Raw genomic sequence first — 15,963 nt, forward strand, 5'->3', positions numbered from 1 at the left:
AGTCAATCACCGAAGTGAACAGATTGTGAATTTGACACAGGAGATGAACACAGGGCAAAGTTCAGTTTCCAGGAGAGTGAAACCGAGAGATGATGTTAAGTACGTAACTTTTTCTTAAAAAGTATTGTATTTAGCTTTTAAATTAGAAAATATCAAGCTGCAAAAAAGGGAGAGAGTAACACTACCCCCAAGCGTCTGCTTTTAGAAGAAATTTGAAAGACAGGTGTGCCGCGGGATGGCAGGTGGCACCGTGAGCAGGACATGGTTGACACAAAAAGGGTCATTGTGTCGAAATGGAGTGAACCAGACCCATGGAGAGAATACTGTGTTAATGTGAGGCACAATCAAGTTTTAGAATAAATAACTCAGTTGGATGAAAGAGCCCTTTAAATAGAAAGTGCAAACATGATTTGAAGACACTGTGAAATGCGATGAGGATTAAACTCCAATTTCCTGGAAAAATAAGCCAGATACAGCCTAAAAAACATGATCTCATCCAACTGTACATTTTCTCCCTGTTGTAAAAATGTATACTGCTCTCCCCTAAATCTTGGCTACTTCTTCTCACAAAACCTGCTTTCTTTCACTTTCCAGAACTAATACTTATCCATTGTAGCAAGAGCTGAAGACACCAAGGGAGCAAAATACCACAGTAACCCTGATGCCTAGGAAGGTGCGGTCTCAGGAAGTCCTCAGCAAAGGAGCTGACTGCTGAAGGAATGGAAGCAGAGCAGTTCCAGAGGGCCGCCACGGGAGACTCCCTCCACTATGCTCACCGGGGATCCCACTCTCTCCACTTTGTGTACTCCGATTTTCAGAGGAATAAAATAATATGTATGTTTGAACGCTGCACTAACACACATCTTTCCGTCTTAGCATTTGTCTTTGAACCTCAACAGTATGAATTTCCTACCACCTATTTCTTTTCCTGAGCAATTATACTGGGATTTCTGTCATTTCCAAAATAATAAGATTATACTTACTAACAATGACTTTAATATTAAAGCTAAAATTTATTTTGGGGGTGTTCATTCTCTCTGATCCTCCCTCAGTGTTTGACAAAACAGATTATGATTATCCAGAGAACCTCCTTTTTTGCAGCCACATACTATTTTGTGTCCTATCCTCTTTTATACTTCCTCAGCATTTCCTTTGTAACTACTATTAGAAGGACAATAGTTACAAAGACACACTGAGGAAGCAAGATAAAATATGTTATGTTAGGGAAGTAGGAGGCAGGAGACAAAATATATTAGGTCAAATATGTGTTATCTTAACATGATTTATTTTTATGTATCTTCCCTCATAAATAATCCAGTATGTATATCATGACCATTTTATATCTATATGATTTATGAAAAAAATAATAAAACCGAGACATGCCATTGAAATACTTGAAATCTGATTATAAAACAAAGCATGTAACCAGAAATAATTTTAACTTTTTAAAAAATGTTTGTTTCTTTATTTTGAGAGAGAGCGAGTAGGGGAGTGGCAGAGAGAGAGAAAGAACCCCAAGCAGGCGCCACACTGTCAGCACAGAGCCCAACGCAGGGCTGGATCTCACAACCTGTGAGATCATGACTTGAGCCAAACCAAGAGACAGATACTTAACCAACTGAGCCACCCAGGTGCTCCCAAATAATTTAAGCACCATTACAAAGAGGATATTATGAGGTTCAAATGTATAACGCACAAATTTTGTGCTTTATTATTTATATTGTGTAATATTAGAACATCATGAAGGCAGGTTTATCTCTAAAATATCATAGATAAGGTTTGAACTATATATTTCAGCAAATGATGTAAATAAACTAAGAGTGCAAGGACTTTCTGTTGATAAGAATGGCTTGCATAAAAAATCATCAGTATAGACATTTAGAGGTAGATCGATCTAACATTTCTCTAAACCCATTAAATATTTCTGAGTGAGATTTTTCATCATGTTAAATTTTACCAGATTGAATATTTTGAGTCCCATTCCACTGAACAACTTTAAATAAAGGATTTGCTTTTTAATCATGCATTTACATTAATCATAAATTTGGAATGCAACATCTTCAACTTGGTTATTTCTATTGGAATCAGTTCTTTCAGGGCTTCATGCTTATCCTTTAGTAAAGACACAGATTCCTCAAAATATATTTCAAATGTAAAAGATGAGAAAAATACTTATTCATAGAGAAACCTGGGAAATATAACACTTACAATAGCAAACCCAGAGTTCGGTAATAAAAATTTCAAAAATGCTATCACTAAAATATTTACAACAGCTCCAGAAGCCTATTTTTAAAGGAAACACAAAAACAGAAATTTTAGAAAAGTGATTCACAAGACTGAAGCTATTGATAGAGAAAAGCTGAAGTACTGAGAAACAGATGAGTCAGAAGCAAATTTAGAGTAGCACATCAAAGAATGTCTTACAAATTCATTATTTGGAGGAGGACTCTAATCAATGCCAGCTATAATAAGCAAAAACAGAAAAAGAAGCATATTTACATAGAATAAAACTTAAAATAACAAGAATCCTCAATTTTTAAAACTGCGGGCCTCTTCCTTTTTTATAACGCTCTATTGAAATGTAATTTACATGTAATAAAATTCACCCTTTTAAACTGTGCAGTTCAGTATTTTTTTTGCATATTCCTTCATGCAACCATTACTACTCTCATATATTGGAACATTTTCATCACCCCCCAAAAGAAACTTCACACCCATTAGCAATCACTCTCCATTTTCTCCCAATTCCCTAACCTCCCAGCCCTATGCAACCACTAATCTACTTTCAGTCTCTAGGAGATTGATATTTTGGACATTTCATATAAATTGAATCATATGGTAAATGCTCTATTTTGGCTGGCCTCTTTTTTTTCCCACTTAGCATGTTTTCAGTGTTCATGTGTGTTATAGCATGTCTTAGGACTTCATTTCTTTTTTTTTTTTTACTGCCAAATAATATTCTACTGTATGGTCACTACAAATTATCTATCCATTCATCAACTGATAGACATTTGAGTTATTTTCAATTTCTGATTATTATAATGATGACATAAACATGTGTGTACAAGTTTTTATGTATAAATACTTTCATTTTTCTTGGGTATATACCTAGGAGTAGAATTTTCTTGCCTCTTCTTTAATGATGATAAAATAAACAAATATTATGACTTGTATTTTAAAACTAAAAATGAAAACAAGAAAAAAGGAAACCTTACACTAATACAAAGTCCCTTCAATGTTCTAGCTTTATACTACTGTACAATTAAAATTGATATTCTGAATTACTGTCTTCACTCCCTGTAGAGTCATCAGATTGTCAGAAAGATATTGGATTATTTGCTTACCATATTATATGTACCCAAGCAGAAAACCGGAACAATTGTTTAAAAGTTTGTAACAATAAGACTTAAAGCAAAGAGGAACTGAAATTAAACCAATATTAAAAAGCAAAAATATAATCAAAGTTTAATGGTTTTTTGTTGTTTTTTTTTTTTTCATTTAAAATAGTGGCCATGTGGGGCGCCTGGGTGGCTCAGTCGGTTAAGCATCCGACTTCACCTCAGGTCACGATCTCGCGGTTGGTGAGTTCGAGCCCCGCGTCAGGCTCTGGGCTGATGGCTCAGAGCCTGGAGCCTGCTTCCGATTCTGTGTCTCCCTCTCTCTCTCTGCCCCTTCCCCGTTCATGCTCTGTCTCTCTCTGTCCCAAAAATAAATTAAAAAAAAAAAAAAACCTTAAAAAAATTTTTTTTAAAATAAAATAGTGGCCATATTGATGGTCTTATTCAAATGAAAATTGTACTGAATGATGAAATTACTCAACAGACATTTAAGCAAATTTAGATGTGACAATAGTATTCATGTTCTAGCCATAACTGGTATGTGTGCTGTAAGACCAGTATTTAATCCTGAATCTGTAAATAGAATCTAATGATTTCAGTGAGCTCAAAGCAAGATATATGAGGAGAAATGAATTCCACGTTATTGTGGATGTTGTCAGATCAAATTTGGCAAAATACAATATTTTTAAATGATGTATGGAATCAAACTTGAAATGACTGTCCATTCAGTTTGTATGAGGATGAACAAAGAAATCATTCAGTCCAGTTTAAATTCAATATTTTCAGGACATTTTTACTTTTTTATAAAATAAAAATTGTATATATTTAACACTATTCATCCACTCATATTGTTAACCTTTTATTTTGTTTTGTGGAGACAGCACCTGGGATCTATTCTCTTAGCATCAAATATACAATATAGTATTATAAACTATAGATACAGTGTCATTAATTACATCTCTAGAAGTTATTCAGCCTACGTAACTGAAACTTTGTACCCTCTAACCAACATTCATTCCCCCATCACCTCCCTGCCACTGGTGGTGACTGTGGTACCAGAATGGCTCATGACATAAAACTGTAAGTTATTGTGGGACATTTTTGGAGAACATTAAAGATTTATTTTGAAGGGATTTGATTGTTTTGTATCTGACAATCGGACTCCTTGTTTTATCAATGTGGATTCCAAACAAGCTCACTGATGGACTGCTTCCTCTCTGCCAAAGGTAGCTGGAGGGCTCACGTGGGCTTCCACCCAGAGTAGCCAGAGCTTCAAATATGACTTACTGTTAACATGGTAAGTGCCTTATGCCTTTCATCCTTAAACTACTTTAACTCTCTAACTCTTCTCATCAGTGGTTCTCTACGTTGGTTTCCCATTGGAATCACCTAGGAAGCTATAGAGATATGACGCCGGAGTCACACCTGTGAAGATTCTTATTTAATTAGTTTAAGATTAACCTGAGCATCAGGATTTTCAAAAAAATTACCAAGATGATGCTAATAAACAACCCAAGGTTGAAAAACACTGCCTTAGCTAAACCCAGCTGTAGGTTAAGTTCTTCTAACTTCAAAGCCAAATACTGCTGAACAAAGTCACCCATGAAATTTTGTTACAAACCCATGACTTTGAAAAGGACTACTCTAATTCTCTGACTGACTCACTTATGTTCTATTAAAACATGTTTTTAAAATTTTTTCCACTTGATTCAAGGCCCAGTACATGTGTATGCATGATTTGCCTCTTTATTCCTAGAGTAAATGGAGCCATCAAAACTTAATCTTCCAGCTAACAAGCATTAAACCCTATAATATCACACACATCTTTCTTTCCTATAACAATGAACAAGTGTTTCCTCCTTCTATGTAAGGACATTTCCCTAACCTGTGCTTTCACCTGTATTCCTATCCTATCCTATCCCAAATTCTAGAGAAGCTTACACTCTGGATTATCTATCCCCTTGGTATATTCAACCACAGCTTATCAACTAGATCCTTCCCAACATTTTAATAAGTTTTTTTCAACTCACTTTTCCTCTAATAACTCTCTATATCTCTCTTCCTTATGTTATTAAATCCAGGGGTCATTTTTACTCTCATGTGACTTAAACTCTTAATGGAGTTACACAGGTTTTTTTTTTCTTCCTTAAAAGATTCCCTTCTCTTGACTTTTACGAAACACTATTCTCCTATTTAACCTCTTACCTTTCTGGGTCTCCTCTCCCTGTCTTTGTCCAGGCTCATACTCCTCTGTGGAACCTTTCTTTATAGGAGTTACTCAAATCCCAAACTTCAGCAGACTCCTCTTGTGACTCCACCCTTTCCTTAAGCAATCACATCTATGCTTTCAACTTCAATTCCCACCTACATACAAGTGATTCCAAAATTTATATGTCTCAACCAGACATTCCCTCTAGTAACAAATTTTCTATTTTCACCTTTTAATCTCTAATGTTTCAAGAGCTGGAAATGGTCTAGTTTTTACTGCAATTGCAAGCTAACAACTGAGCTTGCCAGTTTCATGGATGCTGACAAGAGACACAAGATTCCCGGATCAGAGATTGAAGGCTTTATTACTCCTAAGAGAAGCACTAGCCAGCGGGTCAGTATATTTGGGCCAGTTTCCCTAAGCTCAGTTCCCACAAAGGGAAAAAAAGGGCCAGATGACACCTAAATAAGCAGTGAATTCACTTAAGGAGAGAAACACAATGCCAAGAACCCAGTATGCTTTGGGCAGGGAGCAAACAAACCTACACAGCCCGAGAATTGAGTAGTTACCTGGTGGTCACACTTTGATCACCTTGGCCTCTTCTGTTGCCTATATGACCAGCGTAAGCTTTGCAGTTTGGACCATGCAGCAAGAATGGGCAGAGATGCTCAGGGCTCGTGGCAGATGGTCTTTTCAATCATAAGATGCCTTCAATTCTCTAAAACCCTGGAACATTGGACTCCTCTCGGTTTCTCAAATCCATGCTTTTCTTTTCCATTGTAGAAGCTTTGAAAAGTGGAATTCTTTCTATGCCAGAAATTCAGTTCTCACTGTGAAAGAATCAAATGAATTCAAGGTGATTCCTATTTCTCTGAAGAAGGAGGTATTAAAGTGGAAAAGTGCTTGTGTCTCTTTTATGAAAATGCCAAATGTATAGAAATTTCAGTCATCATATTAAATGGTCATCTTGACAATATGTTATGCTGTTTGGTGCCACATTGACATCCTATTGATAATATTCATGACTTTTTATGCCTTTATTTTGTTCTTTTGTTTCAATAAAAAGAGAAGTAAAAAACACAAATAAATAGAAATCACTGAAAAAGTGAACTGGGAGCAACAGTAGACAAAAGCATAATGCAATGGGGGAACAGTAAACCATTTCTATATTGAAAAGTAGCACAGACGAAAATAGACTATTGATTTAAACTGAAATCTGTGATCTTTACCATTAGTGTTTGTTCTGTGTCCTAGCATTATGAAAATAACTTAGTAAATTGTTTCAGAGAGGTATTACTCTACTTCTTTGTTTTCCAAATTGTTCATGCATGTTCCTCATATCGTTTCATAAACGCATTCCCAATGAATGGCCGGGTGGGGAACATCCTGCCATTTTTTTTCCTTGCTAAAGAAAATCATTCTGCTTCTGAATTTCCTCTATGGTATCTCACAGGATAGCTACGCTTTACCCCAGGCTAAGCTGTGCAAATGGATCGTGAGCTTTTCCAACCTACTGTGACTCTCTCTACCCCCTGCCTTAAATACGGACCCCTGTGTGGGACTGTAAAACTGCATTGAGGCAAGGAAGGAATGTTAAGTTAATATACTTAGCAAGACACGAGTCAAGGCAGCTTAAAGGAATCCCCTCTAATTATTCTTTGAATCCATACAACAGTTCGCATTTAAAACTTGACCACCCTCTATCTTGCCAACGTCTTTAACATCTTGGTTGCTGCCAATTTACTTAGTAGTACTGTAGAAAGTTTATTTAATGATACTGTTTTTTGGGGGGCTTCGTTTTTTGTTTTTTTTTTTTACTTTACTTTTCACTTACAGATGTGCGATTTTTCACTGAGCTCTAAGAATTTCAGTATATGAGGTCTTAGGTGTAAAATGTCCCTTTAATTTAATATTTGCGGCCATCTGCACATTTAAAAATAGATCCCCTACTTTTATATTTGTATTTCATCTGTTTTTGCTAGCTCCCATTGTACCTTTTCCCCTAGACTAAAATTGATATTGCCACCCCCCAGAGCATAACATGACTTTACTAGCATTAAGACATAATTAAGAGACTGAATTCAGTGTTTCCTAGCTTTCTAATATTGGCTCTTTAAAATATAAATTTAGTTATGAGGCTCTGCCCTTGAGGGGAAATACCAGTGACAACCCAATCAGTTTCTGGCAGTTAAGTTTCAAATAACAGTGGGGTTCTGTATTGGTTCTGGGCAATTTCTCTACTGCCACTCAAGAATCTTCCCTTAGATGCATTTTATTTTGTCAAATCCATCAAGGGGCATACTGTTGATTAATAATACAAGATGTGATTCAACAAAATGATGCCAGATCTATTACAAAGAATTTGATTAGTGACTTTATAATGATACATTTATAATATTTGAATATTGTAATGTATACTTAACTAGAATCACACACACTTCTTACCTAATGCTGAGCATATACGCGTTCAAAATAGAATGTGTTAATGATGAGGAACCAAACTCTAGAAAAAAGGTTAATAAAGATAAAGGAGTGACTTGAATTTATAAGGCAAGGATTTAGTAAATTTACCACAGCTGTGGTGATGTTAGGGATGATACAGTAATGAGACTTCATCATAACAAGGTCCTGATATCCCTGCTCGCAAAGCTCATGCTCAGCGGTAATATAACCGTGCCCACTTTAGAAATCAAGAGATAAGGAAGACAGTACAAGGTACACAGCACCCACTATAGTAATATCTATTACTCCACAATATGAGGGCCAGAATGACCCATGGCAGAAGAGAATTTTTTTTTGTAGTGAACGTGTTCCATAGTTCTATAATCCAACTTTTGAAGCCACATCTATCACATGCATGCAGTGATGATTCATTAATTCAGTGCCAGCAGTACTCTACTCAAAATTTCTATTCCTGGAAGCCCCCAAGTGGATGCAATATCATACACTCCCCAGTTATATTAATTTAGTGTCCTGGCAAAGATCATGAGTATTTCATTGCACTTTTTCTTCTCCCTTCCCACGTGCTTCACCTAACTCATGGGGAAAACAATGTTCAACACTATCTGTAAATAATCCCTTTTGCCCATCTTTTTATAAGAGAAAAAATACAATATTTCCAAAGTCTCCATACATACACAATTTGAGACAAACTTTTTTCTGTACCACAAATGAATCAACTAGTAAGAGCACCCAAAAAGTGATAGTGGTATCATTTAGAGGCAACAGTAGACAAACTTTATATTTTCATCCTATTTTATTTATTTAAATGTTTACTTATTTTGAGAGAGAGAGAGAGAGAGAGAGAGAGAGAGAGAGAAAACGTGCATGAGTGGGTGAGGGGAGAGAGAGAGGGAGAGAGAGAATCCCAAGAAGGCTCTGCACTGTCAGTGTAGAGCAAAACACGGGGCTCGATCTTATGAATCGTGAGATCATGACCTGAACCAAAATCAAAAGTCAGGCGCTTAACCAACTGAGCCACTCAGGTGCCCATATCCTATTTCATATCCTATTTTGGTATCTTCTAAACCTGGTTTCCAATGCCACCAGAAATTTACTCACTTTTTAAATCAGTTTTTAAATCTATATGTAAGTTAGGAAAAACACAATTTTAATTCAACCCTTGCATGTCAATAAATACCAACAAAACTTTGTTATGTAATTTTTACCTTTCCTAGAATTCTATTTTTATTAAATGGTAAATAATAATCCTACACTTTAACCAAGTCAAGTTAATTGTATTGTGAAATCAAATTGATAGCTTTAGGAAAAAAGTGAAGAATGATCCACATAAGCATAACCTAAGTGTTTGTACTGAGATTCAACATTTGCCACAAAATATCTGTGCATATACATGTTTTTACCATATTTATGATTCAATTTCCTCTGTAACAATCTAAAGTTAGTTTATCTTTCTCTAAAATGGAAAAGAAATCCAATCCACTAGGTCTTCGGTAGGAGTATTGTACCTTTTATATCAATAAGTCACTGAATATATTTCACCATATATTTTATTTTTCAGACTCTTAATCTATAATTTCTGTAACTACTAGAAATTAATTATGAATAATACTGTATTATATATTTATATTCTGTAGTATTTAGCAATTTAAGTAATTAAATTTCCCCATAGCTATGACAGCAATGATCTTAATAAAATAATTCTGTATAATACTCTTTAACAGAAAGAGGATGCAATTAACAGAAACTCAAAGTCATTCTGCTGTGCCCCAAAGGTTTATATAGAGCTTAGTGAATCGACTCCTTCATATTATTCTCGTGGCCTTCTCCCATGAGTCTATGGGACCTGACCGGGGACAGAATCAGAGCCATCATGCTGGACCCAGAATACTTCACTCCAGTTTCAGGACATTCCTAGCGTACATGCATCATGCCTGGGGTCCTCTTTCCTTAGATGTATTCTTCCCAAAGAGGCTGTTCAGTCTTTCTAGAAAAAAGATTTTGGATACATCTTCTCCATCAATCCCAGCTACTTTTGGGTACTGTGTGACTTTGAGAAAATCATCTTAAATTTCTGAGCTTCATTTTAAAATGAAATAGCAGTAGTACATGATTCTGAATCCCTTTTTATTAAACTAAATATCTTTTATACTCCATAGAAGATTACACTGAATACAAATATTATATTGATTTAACAAATATTTTTTGAACATCACTATGTGCCTCATTACGTTCTCATCTCTAGGGACCTAGAAAGAAAAAGTTTCTACTTTCTAAAAAGTTTATGTTCTGCTATAGTCATCCCATTACTGCACCCCAAAACAATTTTCCCCAGGTTTTCCCTAATTAGGCAGTCACTACAATGTGTACGAAAAAAATTCTGTAAACTATAACCAGCATTTCTTAATAGCCTTTTTTGACTAGGAAAGCTAGCTTCAGACTTCACTTTAAAGTCCCTAAGCAAAATAAGAATATGTAAAAACAAACAAACAAAATATTTATGAAACAATTGCCATTGATATACAAGGAAGCTAGGCTAAATCTGTTTAAATTCCAGAGGAATAGGTTTTAAGTTTTCATTCAGCAACAACCAAAATTTCATGTCAAAACATCAGTAAATAAAATCCCTAGATACGTATCAACCTGAATTTCCAGAACTACGTTATAGTGGAATGACACTCAGATCCATTTTATACATATTTTTAATATTTCAAAGAAGAATATAAGAATGTTATTAGCCTACTAAATTGTAAATGATGGATCAGCAGTCTTGTTTCCACTTACCATACCTTATACATCTTCTGCTTGCTGACAGCTTACATTTTGGGTTGGTTGGTTATGAATTACTCTTAAGCGACTGAACAGTCTAATCTAAAGATGCTCTTCTACCTTTTCTCTCTGGCAATGAAGCATTCTCTTCCTCTTGAGCCTCTTTTGACAATTACAATTTTTTTCCTGTTTTCCCCTATTATTTCTTTCATTCATATGAGAGTGGAAGGACAAGTCATCAAGGAAATTTCAGGTCCCTTGAGGGGTACAGGATATTTCACTGATCATGATGTAACACTTATAGTCTACAGACACTAAACCATATGTTGCCAGGAAACCCCCCAAAGTTGTTAGTCCCTTTTTATGGCTTAGTAGGCAGTTATCCAGTATCAAAGGAAAATGGAAACAGAAAACACATGTTTAAAAAAGAATAGGGATCTGGGTGCCTGGGTGGCTCAGTTGGTTAAGTGTTGGACTTCAGTTCAGGTCATGATCTCATGGTCCATGAGTTTGAGCCCCATGTCAGGCCCTGTGCTAACAGCTCAGAGCCTGCAGCCTGCTTCAGACTCTGTGTCTCATTCTTTCTCTGCTCCTCCCCCATTCCTGCTCTGTCTCTCTCTCTCTGAAAAAATAAACATTAAAAAAAAATAGGGACTGCCCTAGTGTTCAAAAGCAACATATAAACATGTATCATATCCAAATAAATTTGAAAAATTTATAACCAAGTAATTTAACTCTAAAACACTTTTATTACTAATATTCAGTGAAGATAACTCTATCATTATGTAGGGAAAAAAAAGAGGGAAGACAGAGTGATAATATACAATAGTACTTATTATGTTCCAGACACTTTACATATAGTATTTATTTTATTCCTATATGTATTTATTATTTATATTATTTATATCATATGTAATAGTTACAGATTAAGAAATGAAAATACAAACAAGTAATGTATCTTGTCAAATAGCCTACATTAGGATGTAGTAAAAGCTGCTTCACATTACCAGCCCTGTAATACAGAGTCCACCCTATCTGTGTGATAGAATCTATGCCGGCTTAGAGAAACAGAAAAGATGCACAATAGGCAAAATCTTACACATAGCCTTCAAGAGAAAAAAAATCCTTCATATGAAATTTGAGAGGGAGAAAAAATTGTATTTCCTTTCAGAGAAAGTGTTATTGGCCTCAGACTGTAAAAGAGGACCTGAAAAACATTCAGAAAGGTGCTAGCTCAGCTATCAGGTTGATGAAGCAGGTGTGTGGGTGTCTTTCATACATTATGCTAAGAAAAGCCACTTGCTGGGGTGTCTGGGTGGCTCAGTTGGTTAAGCACCCAACTCTTGATTTTGGCTCAGGTCATGACTTCATGGTCCATGAGATTGAGCCCCACATCAGGCTATGTGTTGACAGCACAGAGCCTGCTTGGGATTCTCTCTCCCCCTCTGTGTCTCCTCCCCCCTCATAAACAAACAAAGAAATAAACAAACTTTTAAAAAGCCACTTGCCATATTTGAGAGTTTTCCAAAACACAGGCAATTTTGCCTCTTTAATCACATCTATACCTTAGAGTTTTTCAAAATCTCATGACTTTTTAAACGGATAGCTAGTAGAGATAGCTTCAGAAACGATAGCTTTGGGGCACCTGGGTGCCTCAGTCGGTTAAGCGTCCAACTTTGGCTCAGGTCATGATCTCAGGTTCATGGGTTTGAGCCCTGCATTGGGCTCTGTGCTGACAGCTCAGAGCCTGAAACCTGCTTCAGATTCAGACTGTGTCTCCCTCTCAATCTGCCCCTCCTCCACTCACACTCTGTCTCTCTCAAAAATAAACATTAAAAATTTAAAAAAACTATACCTTCTACTTACAAGAAAAATAAAAAATAAAAAGAGTATCAAATCTCAGAATGTAGTAAGTGTAAAGTCCTCATCAACAACAAAGAAAATGCATTCCCTTAAGTCCTGAGTTGAAGATTTTGAGGATTGCTCCAGGATTTTCAGAAAATGAGCTCCAGGACCCATCACAACTGAATTCTTACAGTGCATATCACTGGACTCTAAGCGAACTGGTAAAATCTGAAGAACTAAAATATGTTTAAATACAAAATATAAATATGTAGAAATACACATGCAGCTAAGCTCATATGTAGGTTTATAAAAGGAAATGCTTATAATAAGTTCATGGCATAGCAGCTTTACTCTCACCTACAAGGCTCTCAAAAAGGGAGGAAAATGAGACAGTTAAAAAGTTAGGTACTGGCTCCCAAAAAGCTGTTACAATAGATTCACAAATCAGATAACTTCTTTGGCAAGACAGTTTACTATTCTGAAAACTCTACAATTGTGCCTATGTTCACATACTCATTTTGAAAGCTTAGCAGAATTTTGCCAACTGAATTAAAAAATGTTAATTCTAAAGGAAAGTTTTCAAATATTTTGAGCATTTAATTTTAAAGGCTACCCATGCTTTATCCAAAATAATACTTATATTTTGCAATGAATGCATCAATATGCCAAGCAGTACCCATTGGTTTCTTTTTCCAGTAAACTTTCATAGGAGCTATTTTTAATGACCCTGCTCATAAAAAAGGCTCCTTCATGTCTGATAGAGTATTATTACTGTGAATGAAGAGATTCCTTAAGTGCTTAAACCTGTCCCCAGATTTGCAAAGTGCTTATTTAAAACTGCTTTAGTCTTTGTTTTTCTTAGGAAACTACCTTTTGTTGTTGCTATTGTTGTTATAGAGGTGGTGGTAATTGTTCTTCACAGAAAAAACAAGTTCTTACAAACAAAAAGGTGTGAAGAAGAAGAACAGGAATTGGGGGGATGGACTTCGGTTTTTTGTAAATTCTGCTCTCACTTTTCCCACGACTGTCTTTTTATTTATTGAAATGGCTCTGCAATTCAGCAAGGGAAAAACAAAAGGAATAAAAATTCATTTAAGCACTCTCTTTTATTTATGTTATCATATCATCATATGCTGTTTAACAATTTACTAAATGTTTATTATGCACAGTGTTGCATTCTCAAGAGAATAAATAAGTTTCTGTCAGCACTTCTTTTATGAAATCCTATTTTGGTTGTGGATTTTAAAAATTCATAATAAACATTTCCTTCAGGAAGAGTCACAAAAGGAAAAGCTTTGACATTGTTGATAAGTGAGCTTGTAACTAAAGAAATGGAAAACAAACACGTGCATAATCACTGTGTGTGCACGTGTGTGTGTGTGTGTGTGTGTATGTGTTTGTGTAAAGAGAGGAGAGAGGGATGAAGGGATAGATAGAGAGAGAGAGAGAGAGAAAGAGAAAGAGACAGAGTGAGAAGATGATTAGTTCCTAGATTTGAGGATCTTATAAATGAATAAAAGGCAGACCTTTCTGATGGTTTCAGTGTTAGCATTCCCATGGTTATAGCACCAGTCACACTTGCAAAATGTAAATGGAAAACCAGAGAAGGGACTACAGGATGTCCAAAGACCTCTCAGTTTCAAAGTTTTATTATTCTATTAAGAAAAAGAAAACAGAATGAAAAATAAAGGTCAAAAGATGAAGAATAACCAATCTCTAGTACTCTCACAATATATATCCTACATCATTTGATTTATATGTGCAGATAGAATTCTTTAGTTCGAAACTATACACTGAAAAGTGAGAGAATTTGGAAGGGGCTTGATATCTTTGTCTTCGCTTCTTAGTTTTGAATTTTTTGTGTTGTTGTTTTGTTGTCGTTGTCATTCTCTTTAATGAGAACATTTGCTTTTGAGTATTTGTCACTTATAAGTCTTTTATTTTATTAACTTATTTGTTAATCTTTTAAACAGCCTTATAACATAAACCTACTATGATAATATCTCAATTTTTCAGATGGAAAAAATTAGAAACAGATAAGAATTAGAAAACTTGATAAGCTTGGAAACTTGAAAATTAGATACTTGATAAGTTTAGAGTGCTTTTAAGTGATGGAAATGGTCTTCTCAACCAAGCAGATTCCAAGCTAATTCAACACATCTAACTCCACCTCTCCAAAGAAGGAACTGTGCCATGGATTGCTCACTAACCAAAGGTAGAACGACTTAATATATGACCAAAGATGAAATGAAGAACAAGATATTTTCTATGTACTTTCTGAATGTGAAAATTTTAGAAAAAGATAAAGCAGAAAATAAACGTCTATAAGCCTATGGTGCAGATACAATTGTTAATACCTTGGTAAATATTGTTATGGTCATTTTTGGTTTTAGAGCTTCACTTTAAATCACCAATATAATGAGCATTTGTCAATGTCATTAAATTAAATGGTTTTGAATATTCATGTAATTGTATTACAATTTATTTAGTAATTGACAGTTTTTGGATACACAGGCATAGCTGGTTTACTCAATCTTACTCAGGAGCCTCAATGAATATCTTTAAATTATTATATTAATCTGTTATATTAGTTTTTTTATACTATATAACAAATTACCTTAGCAGCTAAACATAGCACACATTTATTATTTACCAGTTTCTATTGGTCAGAGATGAGACACCGCTTAACTGGGTCCTCTACCCTGGGTCTCACAGTCTTTAATCAAGGCGTCAGACAGGCGGCCTTCTCATCTGGAGGTTCAACTTGGGGTGGGATGGGGGGGAATCTGCTTTGAAGCTCCCTCAGGTTGCTGGCTGAATTCATTTTCTAGTTGCTATAGAACACAGGACTTTGGTTTCTTGCTGGCAGAAGCCACAAAAGGTCATCTGTAGTTCCCTGTCATGTGGTCCTCTCCGTAGGCACTTCACAAGTCACTTACAAGCTAGCAAAACTGTCCCATACAATGTTACATAATCATGAAACTGACATCCATCCCTTTTGCCAAGTCTATTGGTTAGAAGTCACAGGTTCCACCCACATTCAAGGGAGAAAGTGGATAACTCGAAGGCATGGACATCAAGAAGTGGGGTACCTCATCCCCCACTCTGTTGTATTCACTCTTCCCCGGAGCTTCCTGGGTCTATAGAGAGTTGTCCAAGGGAAAAAACATCTCCATGACAAATGATTTCTGCAGGTGAAGGCCTGTGTTTTACTGACACAATGGTTCATTTCCTTGCTGGGGACATCCTAACTCTTGGAGCAAGTCTCTAGGAACAGGCAGTTCAGGAGGCCCCTCACACATCAGGTTCAGCTGATCTTGAGGAATGCAGGGTTTCACAGTG

This window comes from Acinonyx jubatus, chromosome A1, assembly GCF_027475565.1.
Source record: "Acinonyx jubatus isolate Ajub_Pintada_27869175 chromosome A1, VMU_Ajub_asm_v1.0, whole genome shotgun sequence".
Taxonomy (NCBI): Eukaryota; Metazoa; Chordata; class Mammalia; order Carnivora; family Felidae; genus Acinonyx; species Acinonyx jubatus.